Source organism: Drosophila biarmipes, unplaced genomic scaffold (assembly GCF_025231255.1).
Source record: "Drosophila biarmipes strain raj3 unplaced genomic scaffold, RU_DBia_V1.1 ptg000008l, whole genome shotgun sequence".
Classification (NCBI taxonomy): domain Eukaryota; kingdom Metazoa; phylum Arthropoda; class Insecta; order Diptera; family Drosophilidae; genus Drosophila; species Drosophila biarmipes.
The window spans coordinates 4,121,923-4,142,098 of NW_026114529.1; the positions used below are offsets into that span (position 1 = coordinate 4,121,923).

Here is a 20,176-nt window from a genome sequence, read left to right on the forward strand (position 1 = left end):
TGGGTTCGTAGGCATACGCCGACCCGGGACTTCTCTCCCTTCTGGCTCGTTACTCTCGGGGTTCGGTCACGCCGCTCCGGGACTTCTCTTCCTTCTGGCTGGACTTTTTGGGTACTAACAAAAGTGGGCTATTATAAGGTGATACAGAGGGTTCCACAATTTTATCATTGATGAGTTTTTGGACTTGTTTTTTAATTTCGTCTTGTTGACTATGAGGATTTTTATAATTTTGTATATATATGGGTTAATTATCAGTTAATCTCAGCTTTTGTTTATAAAAATTATTGGTATTGATCGATTCGGTTTCTAGTCCGAATACATCACTATGCTGGGTGCATACTGCTGTAAGTTGTTCATTGAATTGAATTGCGGAAAGTTTTTGCAAGTTGGTATAATACAATTTTTTGTCTGGTTTCTAAATCCGCAAATAAATTATATAATATATAAACTACTTGATCTGTGTTGTTGTGGAATTTAGAAATCTTATATATGCATATTGGACTGTTGCAATGGTATTTGCGATATAGATACCATGCTGTATTTCTTGATTCTGAATTAATACACTGTCTTCTTCTGAATTTATTTCCATTTTTCGGACGACTTGGGATCTTGCTGCCAGAATTAGGGAGTTGTTACCAGAACTGTATGCCATTGCAACATAAATCGAATATTTGAGGTTATTTGGTCTTTTTATAAGCCAGTCTTCAGACGGCTTGAAATCTAATTGACAGTTGTATCTTTTGATAAAATCGATTCCTAGAATTCCATCACATGGAAAAGCGAATTGCATATTTACGAAATGGAAATCATTTGGAAGTTTGAATTTCAATAATAGTTAAGCCTTATTTGGTAACTTTCTGACATATACCCTGTATGTTTATAATGTGATTATCTTGAATGTTTTTAAAGTTATAGCAATTTTCCTTCAATATGGATAATTCTGCAGCTGTGTATAGTAGAAGAACTAATTCTTTTCCTGCATGTATGTATTTTGGCTGATATTTAGAGCGTTAATTTTAATGTTGCTTACTGTCGTGTATTTAAAGGTGCTTGGGAGTTTCCCGAATTTGTTTGTGCTACCCTAACGTTGTTATTGTGGTTGTTGTTGTTACCACCATTACCGTTGTTGTTTTCCCCACGACTGTATCCGCCGCGGTTGTTTCCCCCACGTTTGTTGTTTCCGTAATAATTGTTATTTTGGTTATTGTAATTTTTTTTTAGCCATTCTTTTGATTATATTCGTTATTCTGAGAATATCTGGTATTGGTATAATTACCTCGATTATTTCCTCCTTCGCGATAAGTGTTTTTATAATTATTACCGCGATAATTATTTCCACGTTGGGTGCTAGATTGTATGTACTTGGCGACGGCTTCGTTCATAGTTGCAAAATTGCATGCTTCCAATATTGTTTTGATGCGGCCATGCCCACAATTTTAGACCATTGTGGTGATGGCTTCCTTGGTTTTGAATTTGTCAGCGTGTTCGGCCGATAGGCCTTCATCAATATACGAATCTTCTAGGAGCTCTCGTTTAACTACGTCGAATGTTTCTCCGACTATAGTATCTTGCAGTTATTTATTTATAGCTTCTATTGTTGTTTCGTTTTGACTCTGTATAATGTCGATCCAATTATTTTGGATTTGATGACTTCTACAGCCAAAACCTCGAATGTAAGGTTAACCAACTTCAAAGCTCTGACGAATCTCTGAAGGTGTATCCTTTGCCCGTTAAACCCCGGGATGGCATTTGATATTTCTTTAATGTATGACCTTTGGGCAATTATCTCCTCAGTCATTGTGGTTGGTTTTATTTCTACAATGCTGTTGTTAGAAGTGGGTCCGGCCATACAGACCGATCTAGATCGGAACTTCCACATCAAGCGTAAGCTTAGCCAGCAGAACATCGCGGTAGGTAAACCGTGTCCCAATAGAAAATCAATTACCCGGGAGATCCAACAGAAATAGATTTGCGCTAGAAGAGAATAAACTAGAATAGGCTCAGGACAACAGAAACCTAATCCCCCACCAATTTACATTAGGGATAACATCTCGAAAGCCCTGGTCAACAAAATTCTTACGCTAACTGAGGACGAAAACTTTCATGTTGTTCCGGTCACAAAAAGGGATATGCGTGAAACCAAGCTGCAGACCAAATCTGAAGAACAATTCCGAGTTTTATCCAAATAACTGGAGGAAGCTTGGAAAAGCTACTAGACATACCAAATTGAGCCCAACGTAACCGTAAAGGAAATTATCGATGCTCCTAAGGAAAAAGGGAAAGGGAAAAGGAATGGAAAGTCTTGAAGACAAATGAAATATATATGAAATATATATAAGTGGCTCAACGACACCAAGCACGTGCTTGTTACGCGCGGGGCCCTTTTATCAATTTGGGTAAAAAATGCGAGTTCGCGAGGAAGACACATACATAAAACAAATAGAGACGGTACACAAGTGAAAATAAAAGGCATAATTAAGAATTAATAATTTTGTGTTAGTCTAACGGGAACGTTGAATGTTAGGCGGTTTAAAAGTTCTGCAGAATCAATGTCACCTCTTATAAGATTTTGTATAAGAATAGTACCAAGCATTGTTCTACGATTTACAAGTGTAGGTAAATTAAGCAATTGTAATCTACTCTCGTAGGAAGGAAGCCTTACGTTTTGATCCCAGCTCAAACTACGGAGGGCAAATAAGAGAAATTTTGTTTGTACCGACTCAATACGGTCGATGTGCACTTGATATTGTGGACTCCAAACCGACGAACAATATTCCAAAATAGGACTGACAAGGGAGGTAAATAATAATTTGGTCGTATAAGGGTCATCAAATTCTTTTGACCAACGCTTTATAAACCCAAGAACACTCATGGCTTTGTTAACAGTGGACATAATGAGTCAGTCAAATTTAAGTTTAGAGCCAAGAAGAACACCTAAATCGTTAACTGAATATATATGGTCAAGTGGCGTATTCTTAAGAAAGTAACTGATAAACATAGTAGCACCCCTATAAAAAGTCATAACGTTGCATTAAGGCAGTTCAAATTTAAAAGATTGTACTCACACCATCCATGAAAACAATCAATATCCGACTGTAAGTTAATTCCCGACGCTATATCATTATATGATAAACAAAGCTTAACATCATCAGCATACATTAGTACACGAGAATGTGTTATGATTGAGGGAAGATCGTTAATAAGCAAAGTAAACAGAAAAGAGTGGTTAACGGAGTCAAAGGCCTTACTAAAATCTGTATATACAATGTCAGTCTGCATTTTATTCTTAAACCCATTTATTACAATAGATGACAATTCAAGAAGATTGGTGGTGGTGATTCGCTTAACAAAACCATGCTGACACTGTGATATAAGCGAGGAACATAAATGTTGCAAATGAGAAGTGATAATACGTTCAAATGCTTTAGGAATCGCCGACAATTTAGAAATACCTCTATAATTTTGGGCATCTGCTTTCGCATCTTTTTTATGGAGTGGAATAATAAAAGAGTCCTTCCAGATAGAAGGAAAAACTGATGATGAAATAGACAAATTAAAAAGTTTAAGAATCGGTTTACAAATGGTTGACGCACAAAACTTAAGCACACATCCAGGAAGTCCATCTGAACCGGGACAACATGTTGGCGTTGTTGTTCCTGAATCTCTTACGAGAGAGCTTTTGGTGATTACAGGGGAGAAAATACAATTTGCCCTATTTAAGGGATTAGGGTAGTTAGAATTTGACCAAGCTGTCAAACTATAAGAAGTTTGGAAAAACTCAGCAAATAAATCAGCAATTCCAGAATCCGTCGATGCCTCCATTGAGTTTAGACGTACCGATAAAGGCAATGCCGATGCCTTACGCTTGGCATTAACAAAACTATAAAACTGTTTCGGATCGTTTACATCGACTTAGATACATAGAGTAGCAATGACTGTTGAGAACATTAAAATCTGTTCGAGCCACAACATATTTCGAAAAGTCTGCTGGTCTACCCGATTTTTTATACTTTTTATAAGTGTTAGATTGAAAGGTTTGATAGAAACCCATCAGGTACGCATTCATTAAAAAACGTATTTAGGACTGTATAGAATAGTTCAGTGGCACTTTCAATGTCTGTAGAATTGTACAAGTCTGTCAATTATAATGAGAAATCATATCGTTTATTATATTAGTTAACAAGTTTATTAGAGTTACATTTACGAAAACATCTCATTTTAGTTGGAGAAACTAAAGCAGAGAGGGTATCAGAGCAGGGGAGGCAAATTGTCAGTTCCATAGTTGGATGATATGGGTCTTCAGGTACAACAAGAGCGTCAATTCTACATACTGTGATTTCAGACGGATCTGAAACAAACACAAGATCTAAATGTCGTCTTAAGGAATTTTTTATAAAAATTACTTGCTGTAACGATAATTCTAAAAGGCCATCCACAAAATCATGGGCGGATAACGGCATAGCGACAAATGAGTCAGTAGGAGGAGACCAAGAAACTGATAGAAAGAAGGGATAAAACAGATTTTATTTCAGACAGATAGTGCTCATAAATTACTAGGTCAGAGCCAGGTGGAATATAAAAACATGTAACAAAATCAGATAACGATTGCAATGAAACTTCTACACTTAGAAATTCAATTTCATTAGGTATGTGAATGAGAATTCTTTCAGATGTTAGGCTAGAGGTAACGGCAATCAGGACACCGCCCCCCTTACGTGAGTGGCGATCGGTCCTATAAGTATTAAAGTTATTAGCCAAGTTTCCGTAAAAGCTAAAATATTTTCTGTAAATGCAGAGGAGTCAGCATAAAGCTTGGGTAGCTTCATATTTAATCCCCTAACATTTTGATACGCCGACATTAAACTTTTTAGTTTTTTGACACAGTGGAGGGCCTGTTATTTGTTCTCGGTTTATTTGGGACAAATTCTTTAATTACTAAACCATCATTAAGCCAAAAGCTTTCAGGAAGTAAAACATTAAAAATGTCAGGCGGGGCAAATATTTTCAAAGAAGATATCCTACGAGCATATGAAAATCGAAATTGTTCAACTGCAATATCTTCGGATGGAAATTTTTCATGTATAAATTCCAGAACATCCTCAGATGTGGTATCTGGGGTGAATCTAGAAACAAATAATTGTTTCCTTTGTGGAACAACTGAAAGTTTCTTACGCTCCCCAACAGCAGTCTGAACCTCACTAGGCTGAGATCCAGGAACGGTGCCTACAGTACCTATAGGAACTTAGCCAGTACAGAAGCTTTTAGTCCGGAAACATGAGCTAGCTGTATCCATACGCACAGTTGGTTCGCTTAACCCTGTGTCGACAGGAACTGCTGTTACCAAGTTTGGATTTGGGTTGGATTCCATGGTGGTATTAACGGCGGTTAAGCTGGCTTTTTTGCGTTTAGGCGACTCTGTTAATAATTTTTTATTATTAAACTGGGCACAGACGGTATGAACCCCTCATTGAATTGCCTAAAAGCACCCGAGATATTCAACAGGCTGTCTCGAGTCTGCTTCATAAAGCCGCTCATCTCAACCACCATTTCCTTGCAGGAACCACATGACGACTATAAACGACGCTTAGAGGGCTCTTGAACTTTACGTTTTATTTAATTATACAAGGTGAGTTCCAAAGTAAACAGGACTTAAAACAAAACAACAAATAGTTTTTTCGGCAAAATCAATTTATTTTAATCAAAATAGTCTCCTTCTGCTTTAATACAGCGTTTTGCACGGTCTAAAAGCATGTCGAGCGAGTGTTTTAGCTCGTTGCCCGGTATGGCCACCAGTACGCCAGTGTAAGCCTTTTGAAAGGCCTCTACGTCTGCATAACGCTTTCCTTTCACAGGCAAATGCATTTTTCCGCAGAGGCAGAAGTCGTATTGTGCCAAATCAGGTGAGTACGGGGAGAGGTTGATGTATAACACAAGCGTCGATCGATGACACGGCGCATTATCGTGCAACAAACGCCAACTTCCGTCTTCGCGATATTCGGGCAGAAAAAACGCTTCATAACTCCAAGGTAGAATACCGCATTAACGTTTTGGGTGGACAATACCCTTGGAATCATAAAAACAAATCAGCATTGTCCTCACTTTTGACTTCTCTACGCGCGATTTTTTGGGCTCGGTTTGTCCGACGCCTTCCATTCTGCACTCTAACGTTTCGTTTTGAGATCTTATTGAAGACAAAACTTTCGTCACCAGTTACAATCTTGTAAAGGAAGTTCGGGTCTTTTTTTGCCTCTTTAATGGTGTCCTTCGAATGTTGAATTCTGAGCAATTTTTGGACGTCAGTCAATTTGTGCGGAACAAACCGTGCACACACCTTGTGTAGGCCCAAATGTTCGGTCAAAATGCGATAAATCGATATTGTGGAGATGTTCAATTCTATTTCCATGAATTTCAAAGATGATTTCGACTGATTTTTTAAGAATTCACACACAGTTTCGATGGAATTTTCGGTGATCACGGATTTTGGTTGGCTCACATGTTCATCGTCATTTATGTCCTCACGACCACTTTGAAAACGTTGAAACCACTGACACTTCAAATGCAATAACCTCACTTTCAATAGATGAAATGTCATGAAATTTTTATTGACATTAGCTGACTCTTGACATATAGATGGCGCCACTAGAGGGCGCTAGATTAAAAAAGTCCTGTTTACTTTGGAACTCACCTTGTAATATAAAAATATAAGTTTATAAAAGAATGTGCTCAATAGATATAATATTATATTTGAATGGTTATTTATTAAAGATTAATTCTTGGTCCTAACTATGAAGGTATTGCTATTGTCCGATATTATATTATTATGCAAACGAGAAAGAATAATGCCTTTTGGAACGGTAGAGATGACAACAGCTTTTTTTGACTCGTACAATGTACAAGTGGAGAGAAATCTCTTAGTAACACCTTGTTAAATTTTTAAGAATGGTTGCTAGCATACGTGATATTAAAAAATAAAATTATTTCTCTCACCGATTCTTTGACAACTATTTTATTGTCGTTTGATTTTTATTAAATTTAATTCAAAATTATTAAAAACGGGAAAAATTATATTCGCATTATAATAAGATAATAAGAATAAAAGATATAATAATAAAAGAAATCATTTTAACAAATTTTTTCACGATTATTCCTATGGTAGCCATAAGATAAAGTGGTCCGATCCGGCTGGTTCCGACTTATATAGTACCTGCAAAAGAAGGAAGAAAGTTTCAGCCCGATAGCATTAAAACTGAGACTAGATTGCGTAGAAACGGACGGACCGACGGGCAGAGGGACAGACGGACATGTCTAGTGATGCTGATCAAGAATTTGGCATGTAAAAGAAAATTTGGCCGTATGCCGTAACCATGGTATTGACCGGGACTAGTCAGCTGTATTGTGAACCAAAAAAAAAGGTTTCCCATTTCCCGATGAAAAATATAAAAAAGGAATATGTTTTTTTTTCATTAATTTTTTTTTAATAATGCCAATGTAATCATTAAACATTGGCTTATCCTAGCATTTAATTCTACCATTGGCTTATCCTAGCAATTCTACCGTTTTTCGGTTCTTTTAAAGATACAGATTTATCTTCACAAAGCCAGGCGAAGTCTTTCTTTCTTAATTTTCGGGCCGATGAGAAATATAAGTAAGGAATATGTTTTTTTTTTCATTATTTTTTTTTTTAATAATGCCAATGTAATCATTAAACATTGGCTTATCCTAGCATTCAATTCTACCATTGGCTTATCCTAGCAATTCTACCGTTTTTCGGTTCTTTTAAAGATACAGATTTATCTTCACAAAGCCAGGCGAAGTCTTTTTTTCTTAATTTTCGGGCCGATGAAAAATATAAAAAAGGAATATGTTTTTTTTTTCATTAATTTTTTTTTTTATAATGCCAATGTAATCATTAAACATTGGCTTATCCTAGCATTCAATTCTACCATTGGCTTATCCTAGCAATTCTACCGTTTTTCGGTTCTTTTAAAGATACAGATTTATCTTCACAAAGCCAGGCGAAGTCTTTTTTTCTTAATTTTCGGGCGGCGCAGTTCATGCGACTGTCCGTTTTCCGATCCTCCCTTTGTACACGGCAGATGCGTTTTTGGGTTGCAAACAGTTGCAACTTACTGCGATCTTCCCTCTGGTTTCGGCTCCGTTGCCGGATCTCTCATTTATGTTTTTCTTTTACGAGGTGATCGTTCTTGCTTGCGTTTAGTTGTATCCAGCGCTGCTGGATACACACCTAATCCAATTGAATGCTATAGCAGAGCCCATTCATTCAGTCTTGAAAGAGCGGCAGTTATGATCCCTGCTCCACGTATCTTGTCCGTCAAGCAGCTTGTGTGGCTTGATAATATACTTGGTGTGCACGCATCACGTCTAGTGACATGATGGTCCCGAATTGTGGCTTTTATATATGCATTAGGATAGTTCTGATTAAGTGCTCTACCAATCATCTCCTATTCATTCGTGCAATCCCGCAGTTCTGAGTGTACCAACCTGATTCCGTAAATCATCCGCGTTCCGAACATGGCGTTATACGCTTCCAATATTTGTGACACAAATTTTTTCCCGTTGTCCGATTGTATAAACTCGGAGGCCTCATATTTATGGAAAATGTTGGTCTCAAGAAAGTTGACGACCTCGGCAGCTACTGCTTGTCTCATAGGCCGCAGCCAGGCAAATTTGGAGAAATGGTCATGGTATACAATAATCACCGAATTCCCAGCTTTGGCTTTGGGTATGTCGATTCCGTGACCCGCTGATCTTGGTGATCTTATAGACCTCTCCCACTTTCACTACTTTTTGGACGTCTACAGCCATCGCTGTACAAACCCCCATGCCACGCCGTTATGGCATGGATACTAAATCGGTTCGCTTGGTTGGTCCTCGCTGGTCACTTCGATTTTAGGTTGCTCTAAGCTGGTGGTTCCTAAGTCACGACAACTAATCAAAACCAAAACCAAATTCAATAAGTGGGTCCGGCCATACAGACCGATTTAGATCGGAGCTTCCACATCAAGCGTAAGCTTAGCCAGCAGAACATCGCGGTAGGTAAACCGTGTCCCAATAGAAAATCAATTACCCGGGAGTTCCAACAGAAATAGATTTGCGCTAGAAGAGAATAAACTTGAATAGGCTCAGGAGACTTAACAGAAACCTAAGCCCCCACCAATTTACATTAGGGATATCATCTCGCAAGGCCTGGTCAACAAAATTCTTACGCTAACTGAGGACGAAAACTTTCATGTTGTTCCGGTCACAAAAAGGGATATGCGTGAAACCAAGCTGCAGACCAAATCTGAAGAACAATTCCGAGTTTTATCCAAATAACTGGAGGAAGCTTGGAAAAGCTACTAGACATACTAAATCGAGCCCAACGTAACCGTAAAGGAAATTATCGATGCTCCTAAGGAAAAAGGGAAAGGGAAAAGGAATGGAAAGTCTTGAAGACAAATGAAATATATATGAAATATATATAAGTGGCCCAACGACACCAAGCACGTGCTTGTTACGCGCGGGGCCCTTTTATCAATTTGGGTAAAAAATGCGAGTTCGCGAGGAAGACACATACATAAAACAAATAGAGACGGGACACAAGTGAAAATAAAAGGCATAATTAAGAATTAATAATTTTGTGTTAGTCTAACGGGAACGTTGAATGTTAGGCGGTTTAAAAGTTCTGCAGAATCAATGTCACCTCTTATAAGATTTTGTATAAGAATAGTACCAAGCATTGTTCTACGATTTACAAGTGTAGGTAAATTAAGCAATTGTAATCTACTCTCGTAGGAAGGAAGCCTTACGTTTTGAGACCAGCTCAAATAAGAGAAATTTTGTTTGTACCGACTCAATACGGTCGATGTGCACTTGATATTGTGGACTCCAAACCGACGAACAATATTCCAAAATAGGACGGACAAGGGAGGTAAATAATAATTTGGTCGTATAAGGGTCATCAAATTCTTTTGACCAACGCTTTATAAACCCAAGAACACTCATGGCTTTGTTAACAGTGGACATAATGAGTCAGTCAAATTTAAGTTTAGAGCCAAGAAGAACACCTAAATCGTTAACTGAATATATATGGTCAAGTGGCGTTTTCTTAAGAAAGTAACTGATAAACGTAGTAGCACCCCTATAAAAAGTCATAACGTTGCATTAAGGCAGTTCAAATTTAAAAGATTGTACTCACACCATCCATGAAAACAATCAATATCCGACTGTAAGTTAATTCCCGACGCTATATCATTATATGATAAACAAAGCTTAACATCATCAGCATACATTAGTACACGAGAATGTGTTATGATTGAGGGAAGATCGTTAATAAGCAAAGTAAACAGAAAAGAGTGGTTAACGGAGTCAAAGGCCTTACTAAAATCTGTATATACAATGTCAGTCTGCATTTTATTCTTAAACCCATTTATTACAATAGATGACAATTCAAGAAGATTGGTGGTGGTGATTCGCTTAACAAAACCATGCTGACACTGTGATATAAGCGAGGAACATAAATGTTGCAAATGAGAAGTGATAATACGTTCAAATGCTTTAGGAATCGCCGACAATTTAGAAATACCTCTATAATTTTGGGCATCTGCTTTCGCATCTTTTTTATGGAGTGGAATAATAAAAGAGTCCTTCCAGATAGAAGAAAAACTGATGATGAAATAGACAAATTAAAAAGTTTAAGAATCGGTTTACAAATGGTTGACGCACAAAACTTAAGCACACATCCAGGAAGTCCATCTGAACCGGGACAACGTGTTGGCGTTGTTGTTCCTGAATCTCTTACGAGAGAGCTTTCGGTGATTACAGGGGAGAAAATACAATTTGCCCTATTTAAGGGATTAGGGTAGTTAGAATTTGACCAAGCTGTCGAACTATAAGAAGTTTGGAAAAACTCAGCAAATAAATCAGCAATTTCAGAATCCGTCGATGCCTCCATTGAGTTTAGACGTACCGATGAAGGCAATGCCGATGCCTTATACTTGGCATTAACAAAATTATAAAACTGTTTCGGATCGTTTACATCGACTTAGATACATAGAGTAGCAATGACTGTTGAGAACATTAAAATCTGTTCGAGCCACAACATATTTCGAAAAGTCTGCTGGTCTACCCGATTTTTTATACTTTTTATAAGTGTTAGATTGAAAGGTTTGAAAGAAACCCATCAGGTACGCATTCATTAAAAAACGTATTTAGGACTGTATAGAATAGTTCAGTGGCACTTTCAATGTCTGTAGAATTGTACAAGTCTGTCAATTATAATGAGAAATCATATCGTTTATTATATTAGTTAACAAGTTTATTAGAGTTACATTTACGAAAACATCTCATTTTAGTTGGAGAAACTAAAGCAGAGAGGGTATCAGAGCAGGGGAGGCAAATTGTCAGTTCCATAGTTGGATGATATGGGTCTTCAGGTACAACAAGAGCGTCAATTCTACATACTGTGATTTCAGACGGATCTGAAACAAACACAAGATCTAAATGTCGTCTTAAGGAATTTTTTATAAAAATTACTTGCTGTAACGATAATTCTAAAAGGCCATCCACAAAATCATGGGCGGATAACGGCATAACGACAAATGAGTCAGTAGGAGGAGACCAAGAAATATTAGGTAGGTTAAAGTCACCTAAAACAATCAAAAGGTCTCTGATAGAAAGAAGGGATAAAACAGATTTTATTTCAGACAGATAGTGCTCATAAATTACTAGGTCAGAGCCAGGTGGAATATAAAAACATGTAACAAAAACAGATAACGATTGCAATGAAACTTCTACACTTAGAAATTCAATTTCATTAGGTATATGAATGAGAATTCTTTCAGATGTTAGGCTAGAGGTAACGGCAAACAGGACACCGCCCCCCTTACGTGAGTGGCGGTCGGTCCTATAAGTATTAAAGTTATTAGCCAGAACTTCAGAGTCGGATATCCCTGGTTTCAGCGAAGTTTCCGTAAAAGCTAAAATATCTTCTGTAAATGCAGAGGAGTCAGCATAAAGCTTGGGTAGCTTCATATTTAACCCCCTAACCCCCTAACCGCCAACATTAAACTTTTTAGTTTTTTGACACAGTGGAGGGCCTGTTATTTGTTCTCGGTTTATTTGGGACGAATTCTTTAATTACTAAACCATCATTAAGCCAAAAGCTCTCAGAAAGTAAAACATTAAAAATGTAAGGCGGAGCAAATATTTTCAAAGAAGATATCCTACGAGCATATGAAAATCGAAATTGTTCAACTGCAATATCTTCGGATGGAAATTTTTCATGTATAAGTTCCAGAACATCCTCAGATGTGGTATCTGGGGTGAATCTAGAAACAAATAAATGCTTCCTTTGTGGAACAACTGAAAGTTTCTTACGCTCCCCAGCAGCAGTCTGAACCTCACTAGGCTGAGATCCAGGAACGGTGCCTACAGTACCTATAGGAACGGTCGGCACCGATTTCTTTGACTTAGCCAGTACAGAAGCTTTTAGTCCGGAAACATGGACTACACTCGAGCTAGCTGTATCCATACGCGCAGTTGGTTCGCTTAACCCTGTGTCGACAGGAACTGCTGCTACCAAGTTCGGATTTGGGTTGGATTCCATGGTGGTATTAACGGCGGTTAAGCTGGCTTTTTTGCGTTTAGGCGACTCTGTTAATAATTTTTTATTATTAAACTGGACACAGACGGTATGAACCCCTCATTGAATTGCCTAAAAGCACCCGAGATATTCAACAGGCTGTCTCGAGTCTGCTTCATAAAGCCGCTCATCTCAACCACCATTTCCTTGCAGGAACCACATGACCACATAAGACCACAGTTAAGATCAATAAAATCTTTAACTCTGCCGGTGAATCCTGCACATTTGACGTGCATCATCGAATCGCAGAGCCAGCAAAAAATAAAGGGGTCTTTCGTTGAAGACGCAAGTGTGCAGTTCTTCTTGGAACATACAAGGGCCATTATAAGACAAACAAATGAAATAAAATATCAAAAATACCTCAAAGTAAATTTGGCACTGGGATCAAATTTAAAAATCAACAAAGGCACAAAACACAAAAAAAAAATAAGAGCGCTAGATCGCGAAAATTTATCAAAACGTAAGAGAGCACGAGAGAAAAAAATATTCTATCGACTGAGCGTGGCTTGTGCTACACTAACAACTTTCAGTACGAACAAATACAAAGTAAATCAAGCAAGAGAGAGACAGAGAGAGAGTTGCAGAAAATAGCACCGAAAAAGTCTACTAGAAATTCAGCGGGTGCATAGAGAGCAGGTTACAGTAATAAAATAGAGCGAGGGAGATTGAGAGAGTAAAAGAGTTTTAGCAAGTTTGGGAGCGTAAGTTACAAAAACAAACCTATGAGATTAAACAAATCTAATAGAAATGCTAAAAGAACTATCAACACGTACCCGTTTACTGGGAGATCTATTTAGAAATACTAGCACAATTGTTAGGCTAATCTTTGCAAATAAATATACACAGAACACTCGCACAAAATCGCTTGTGAAAAGTAAACACAGCTGTTCACAAGCGACGCTAAATCGAAAAAGAAATGCACCCCATAACCTACCTAAAAATGCCTTTACTCCCAAAGTAGCTACAACAAAAATATTTTCTCGTTGGTTTTATATCAGTCAATTCATTCTATGGGTTTCTCCGCAAGCCACTCTAAACGTCGGGTATCTATCTCACATTTCTGTAAAAAACACATGTGCCAACTCACTTACCTAAAAATTGATTTAAATATCAATGTACAATTCAACAATAAATATTATTAAGACTAGCGATCATAGCAGGTAAAAAAAGGTCAGTCGTCTTAATTTATATATAAATTTTTAGGGAAATTCTAGTCTTTTCATGAAATCAGGCGCACGTGGTTTTTAACTTTACATTACACGAGTTTTTATATTATCTTACATTTTTTTCCGCGAGAGAGCGAGAATTGAGAGAGTCCTAGATACTTACAAATTGAATAAAAGGCATTTTAAATATTAAATATTAAAAATATTATTATTGAGGGTATAATGATTTCAGTCAGAAGTTTGCAACGCAGTGAAGGAGACGTTTCCGACCGCATAAAGTATATATATTCTTGATCAGCATCACTAGACGAGTCGAGCTATCCATGTCCGTCTGTCCGTCCGTCTGTCCGTCCGTTTCTACGCAAACTAGTCTCTCAGTTCTAAAGTTATCGGGTTGAAACTTTCCCAAAAGTCTTCTTTCTATTGCAGGTAGTATATAAATCGGAACCAGCCGGATCGGACAACTATATCTTATAGCTCGCGTAGGAACTATCGGGGAAAAAGGGGAGAGCAGGTTACAGTTATAAAATAGAGCGAGGGAGATTGAGAGAGAGTAAAAGAGTTTTAGCAAGTTTAGGAGCGTAAGTTACACAAACAAAGCTATGAGATTAAACAAATCTAATAGAAATGCTAAAAAAAACTATTAACACGTACCCGTTTACTGGGAAATCTATTTAGAATTACTAGCACAATTGTTAGGCTAATCTTTGTAAATAAATACACACAGAACACTCGCACAAAACCACTGGAAAAGACAAAAACTCGGAGCACAAAAGTAAACACAGCTGAATTTAAATTTTTATCAAAATCGGACGACTATATCTTATAGCTGCCATAGGAAATTAACATTTTTTAATTATATCTTAATTTTGAGTTAAATTTTATTAAAATCGGACGACTATATCATATAGTTGGATTAGATCGGATAATTGGTGGGAAATAATATGAAACAAATTATAGCTTTTGGGCTTTTTGACATATTATCTTATAATATTGGGAATATAAATTTTTATATTTTTAAGAATTTCGAATTCAATTAAATAAAATTATTGATTATTTTTTATACCTCAAGGGTATACAAACTTCGGCTTTCTTTCTTGTTTTTTTCATAAAATAATTCATACTTAATGATTACATTGGCTTATCCTAGCATATAATTCTACCAAGATTTTCGGTTCTTTTAAAGATACAGATATATCCTCACAAAGCCAGGCGAAGTCTTTTTTTTAATTTTCGGGCGGCGCAGTTCATGCGACTGTCAATTTTCCGATCCTTCCTTTGTACACGGCAGATCCGTTTTCGGGTCCGATAAAGTTGCTCCTGGACTCGGAGCAACTGAGCGCAAGTTTGTTTCAGCGGGGTGCCACGCCAACTCTAACGCCCACAATCCGCGAATATCTGTAGCGCCTGCAGTTTTTATGATAGAAACAAAATTTTAACTGAAATGAATTTGTCTCAACAATACCTATCGACGTGCCAAAAAAATGTGCCAGTAATAAATAAGGGATCACAGAGTATAAAAGACTATGTAGTATTCGATATATAATATATAATACCTATCGAAAATGGTATGTTTATTTGTGAATATATATGTAATATGGTATACTAAATTTCTTATAAATCTTAAGACTTTATAGACATTCTTGATGAGATGAAACCTGAGATTGGATACACTAAAGTTGAAAAATTTATTTAACAAAAATGGACAACGAACAGCTTTGTATGTTTTTACCTAAAAGTTATGTAAATAACTTTGCTAGAAAGACAGAGGACGGACAGCGGCGGTAGAAGGAGGAAGAGGCGCGGTGGCAGACCGATGCTCGGCACCGGGATGCCGAGAAGGAGAAGCGGCGATTGTGGTGGAAGACTCGTGTGACTTGCAGTCCGGCAGGAGGTGAACGAACCATGGGCGCCTTCCCATAGCTGGACGCGGTTGCTGTTTATTTATTTCTTTCCCGAAGATGAAGGCAATGTAAGGAGCTGAATAGCTCCCCACAAATAGCAGCACCAATTATATAAGGTGGCCTGGAGGCTACCAGATACGTGGCGAATAGGCCCGTAGCAACAGCATGGCGAAGAAATATGGAAGAGTAAGAAGTTGGAAGATATGAGATTGGAAAATGAGAGTTTGGAGAACGATAACTTGGAGAAAGAGAATTTTGAGAACGAGAAACTGAAGAAAGAGGATATTAAGACTTCGAGGGCTGATTTTAGTGGACACTGCGGTGGACTTTGGACCAGAAGAAGAACTGCTACATCTTAGCAGGACTAAAGGTGGAAGCCGTCCTGGACTAGCCCAGCCGTTCAGCAAGTCTCAGAGCGGCCAGAGTCGACCAAGAGAGATACATCTTAATTAATAGTGTTGAAAATTATTTTGTTTGCAGAGAGTATCAAATTTACCACCTGTAAAGGTGCACACATCAGCAAAACGCTGACTATTCACGACTATAAACGACGCTTAGAGGGCTCTTGGAACTTTACGTTTTATTTAATTATACAAGGTGAGTTCCAAAGTAAACAGGACTTAAAAAAAAACAACAAATAGTTTTTTCGGCAAAATCAATTTATTTTAATCAAAATAGTCTCCTTCTGCTTTAATACAGCGTTTTGCACGGTCTAAAAGCATGTCGAACGAGTGTTTCAGCTCGTTGCCCGGCATCACCACCAGTATGCCGGTGCAAGCCTTTTGGATGGCCTCTACGTCTGCATAACGCTTTCCTTTCATCGGCAAATGCATTTTTCCGAAAAGGCACAAGTTTTAACGTTTTGGCCGGGTGGGACTAATACTTTGCGGACAATACCCCTAAAATCATAAAAACAAATCAGCAATGTCCTCACTTTTGACTTCTCCATGCGCGATTTTTTGGGCTCGGCTCGTCCGGCGCCATTAGAGGGCGCTAGATTAAAAAAGTCCTGTTTACTTTGGAACTCACCTTGTAATATAAAAATATAAGTTTATAAAAGAATGTGCTCAATAGATATAATATTATATTTGAATGGTTATTTATTAAAGATTAATTCTTGGTCTTAACTATGAAGGTATTGCTATTGTCCGATATTATATTATTATGCAAACGAGAAAGAATAATGACTTTTGGAACGGTAGAGATGACAACAGCTTTTTTTGCCTCGTACAATGTACAAGTGGAGAGAAATCTCTTAGTAACACCTCGTTAAATTTTTAAGAATTGTTGCTAGCATACGTGATAATAAAAAATAAAATTATTTCTCTCACCGATTCTTTGACAACTATTTGTTATTGTCGTTTGATTTTTATTAAATTTAATTCAAAATTATTAAAAACGGGAAAAATTATATTCGCATTATAATAAGATGCATAGAAACGGTCTGACCGACGGGCAGAGGGACAGACGGACATGTCTAGTGATGCTGATCAAGAATTTGGCATGTAGAAGAAAATTTGGCCGTATGCCGTAACCATGGTATTGACCGGGACTAATCAGCTGTATTGTGAACCAAAAAAAAAAGTTTCCCATTTCCCGATGAAAAATATAAAAAAGGAATATGTTTTTTTTCATTAATTTTTTTTTTAATAATGCCAATGTAATCATTAAACATTGGCTTATCCTAGCATTCAATTCTACCATTGGCTTATCCTAGCAATTCTACCGTTTTTCGGTTCTTTTAAAGATACAGATTTATCTTCACAAAGCCAGGCGAAGTCTTTTTTTCTTAATTTTCGGGCGGCGCAGTTCATGAGACTGTCCGTTTTCCGATCCTCCCTTTGTACACGGCAGATGCGTTTTTGGGTTGCAAATAGTTGCAACTTACTGCGATCTTCCCTCTGGTTTCGGCTCCGTTGCCGGATCTCTCATTTACGTTTTTCTTTTACGAGGTGATTGTTCTTGCTTGAGTTTAGTTGTATCCAGCGCTGCTGGATACACACCTAATCCAATTGGATGCTATAGCAGAGCCCATTCATTCAGTCTTGAAAGAGCGGCAGTTGTGATCCCTGCTCCACGTATCTTGTCCGGCGAGCAGCTTGTGTGGCTTGATAATATACTTGGTGTGCACGCATCACGTCTAGTGACATGATGGTCCCGGATTGTGGCTTTTATATATGCATTAGGATAGTTCTGATTAAGTGCTCTACCAATCATCTCCTATTCATTCGTGCAATCCCGCAGTTCTGAGTGTACCAACCTGATTCCGTAAATCATCCGCGTTCCGAACATGGCGTTATACGCTTCCAATATTTGTGACACAAATTTTTTCCCCTTGTCCGATTGTATGAACTTGGAGGCCTCATATTTATGGAAAATGTTGGTCTCAAGAAAGTTGACGACCTCGGCAGCTACTGCTTGTCTCATAGGCCGCAGCCAGGCAAATTTGGAGAAATGGTCATGGCATACAATAATCACCGAATTCCCAGCTTTGGCTTTGGGTATGTCGATTCCGTGACCCGCTGATCTTGGTGATCTTATAGACCTTTCCCACTTTCACTACTTTTTGGACGTCTACAGCCATCCCTGTACAAACCCCCATGCCTCGCCGATATGGCTGGTCACTTCGATTTTAGGTTGCTCTAAGCTGGTGGTTCCTAAGTCACGACAACTAATCAAAACCAAAACCAAATTCAATAAGTGGGTCCGGCCATACAGACCGATTTAGATCGGAGCTTCCACATCAAGCGTAAGCTTAGCCAGCAGAACATCGCGGTAGGTAAACCGTGTCCCAATAGAAAATCAATTACCCCGGAGATCCAACAGAAATAGATTTGCGCTAGAAGAGAAACTAGAATAGGCTCAGGACAACAGAAACCTAATCCCCCACCAATTTACATTAGGGATAACATCTCGAAAGCCCTGGTCAACAAAATTCTTACGCTAACTGAGGACGAAAACTTTCATGTTGTTCCGGTCACAAAAAGGGATATGCATGAAACCAAGCTGCAGACCAAATCTGAAGAACAATTCCGAGTTTTATCCAAATAACTGGAGGAAGCTTGGAAAAGCTACTAGACAAATTATCGATGCTCCTAAGGAAAAAGGGAAAGGGAAAAGGAATGGAAAGTCTTGAAGACAAATGAAATATATATGAAATATATATAAGTGGCCCAACGACACCAAGCACGTGCTTGTTACGCGCGGGGCCCTTTTATCAATTTGGGTAAAAAATGCGAGTTCGCGAGGAAGACACATACATAAAACAAATAGAGACGGGACACAAGTGAAAATAAAAGGCATAATTAAGAATTAATAATTTTGTGTTAGTCTAACGGGAACGTTGAATGTTAGGCGGTTTAAAAGTTCTGCAGAATCAATGCCACTTCTTATAAGATTTTGTATAAGAATAGTACCAAGCACTGTTCTACGATTTACAAGTGTAGGTAAATTAAGCAATTGTAATCTACTCTCGTAGGAAGGAAGCCTTACGTTTTGATCCCAGCTCAAACTACGGAGGGCAAATAAGAGAAATTTTGTTTGTACCGACTCAATACGGTCGATGTGCACTTGATATTGTGGACTCCAAACCGACGAACAATATTCCAAAATAGGACGGACAAGGGAGGTAAATAATAATTTGGTCGTATAAGGGTCATCAAATTCTTTTGACCAACGCTTTATAAACCCAAGAACACTCATGGCTTTGTTAACAGTGGACATAATGTGTCAGTCAAATTTAAGTTTAGAGCCAAGAAGAACACCTAAATCGTTAACTGAATATATATGGTCAAGTGGCGTATTCTTAAGAAAGTAACTGATAAACGTAGTAGCACCCCTATAAAAGTCATAACGTTGCATTTAGGCAGTTCAAATTTAAAAGATTGTTCTCACACCATCCATGAAAACAATCAATATCCGACTGTAAGTTAATTCCCGACGCTATATCATTATATGATAAACAAAGCTTAACATCATCAGCATACATTAGTACACGAGAATGTGTTATGATTGAGGGAAGATCGTTAATAAGCAAAGTAAACAGAAAAGAGTGGTTAACGGAGTCAAAGGCCTTACTAAAATCTGTATATACAATGTCAGTCTGCATTTTATTCTTAAACCCATTTATTACAATAGATGACAATTCAAGAAGATTGGTGGTGGTGATTCGCTTAACAAAACCATGCTGACACTGTGATATAAGCGAGGAACATAAATGTTGCAAATGAGAAGTGATAATACGTTCAAATGCTTTAGGAATCGCCGACAATTTAGAAATACCTCTATAATTTTGGGCATCTGCTTTCGCATCTTTTTTATGGAGTGGAATAATAAAAGAGTCCTTCCAGATAGAAGGAAAAACTGATGATGAAATAGACAAATTAAAAAGTTTAAGAATCGGTTTACAAATGGTTGACGCACAAAACTTAAGCACACATCCAGGAAGTCCATCTGAACCGGGA

At 37.8% G+C, this 20,176-nt stretch overlaps 1 long non-coding RNA gene across 1 annotated transcript in view; it reads left to right on the forward strand.

Annotated features, from left to right (window-relative positions):
* Window positions 1-1,596: 1,596 nt before the first annotated feature.
* Window positions 1,597-20,176, forward strand: part of LOC127011768 (uncharacterized) — a 104,670-nt gene continuing 86,090 nt past the window's right edge. The window contains exon 1 of the long non-coding RNA XR_007765087.1: window positions 1,597-1,678. This is a non-coding gene — a long non-coding RNA (uncharacterized LOC127011768). The remainder of the gene's footprint in view (window positions 1,679-20,176) is intronic.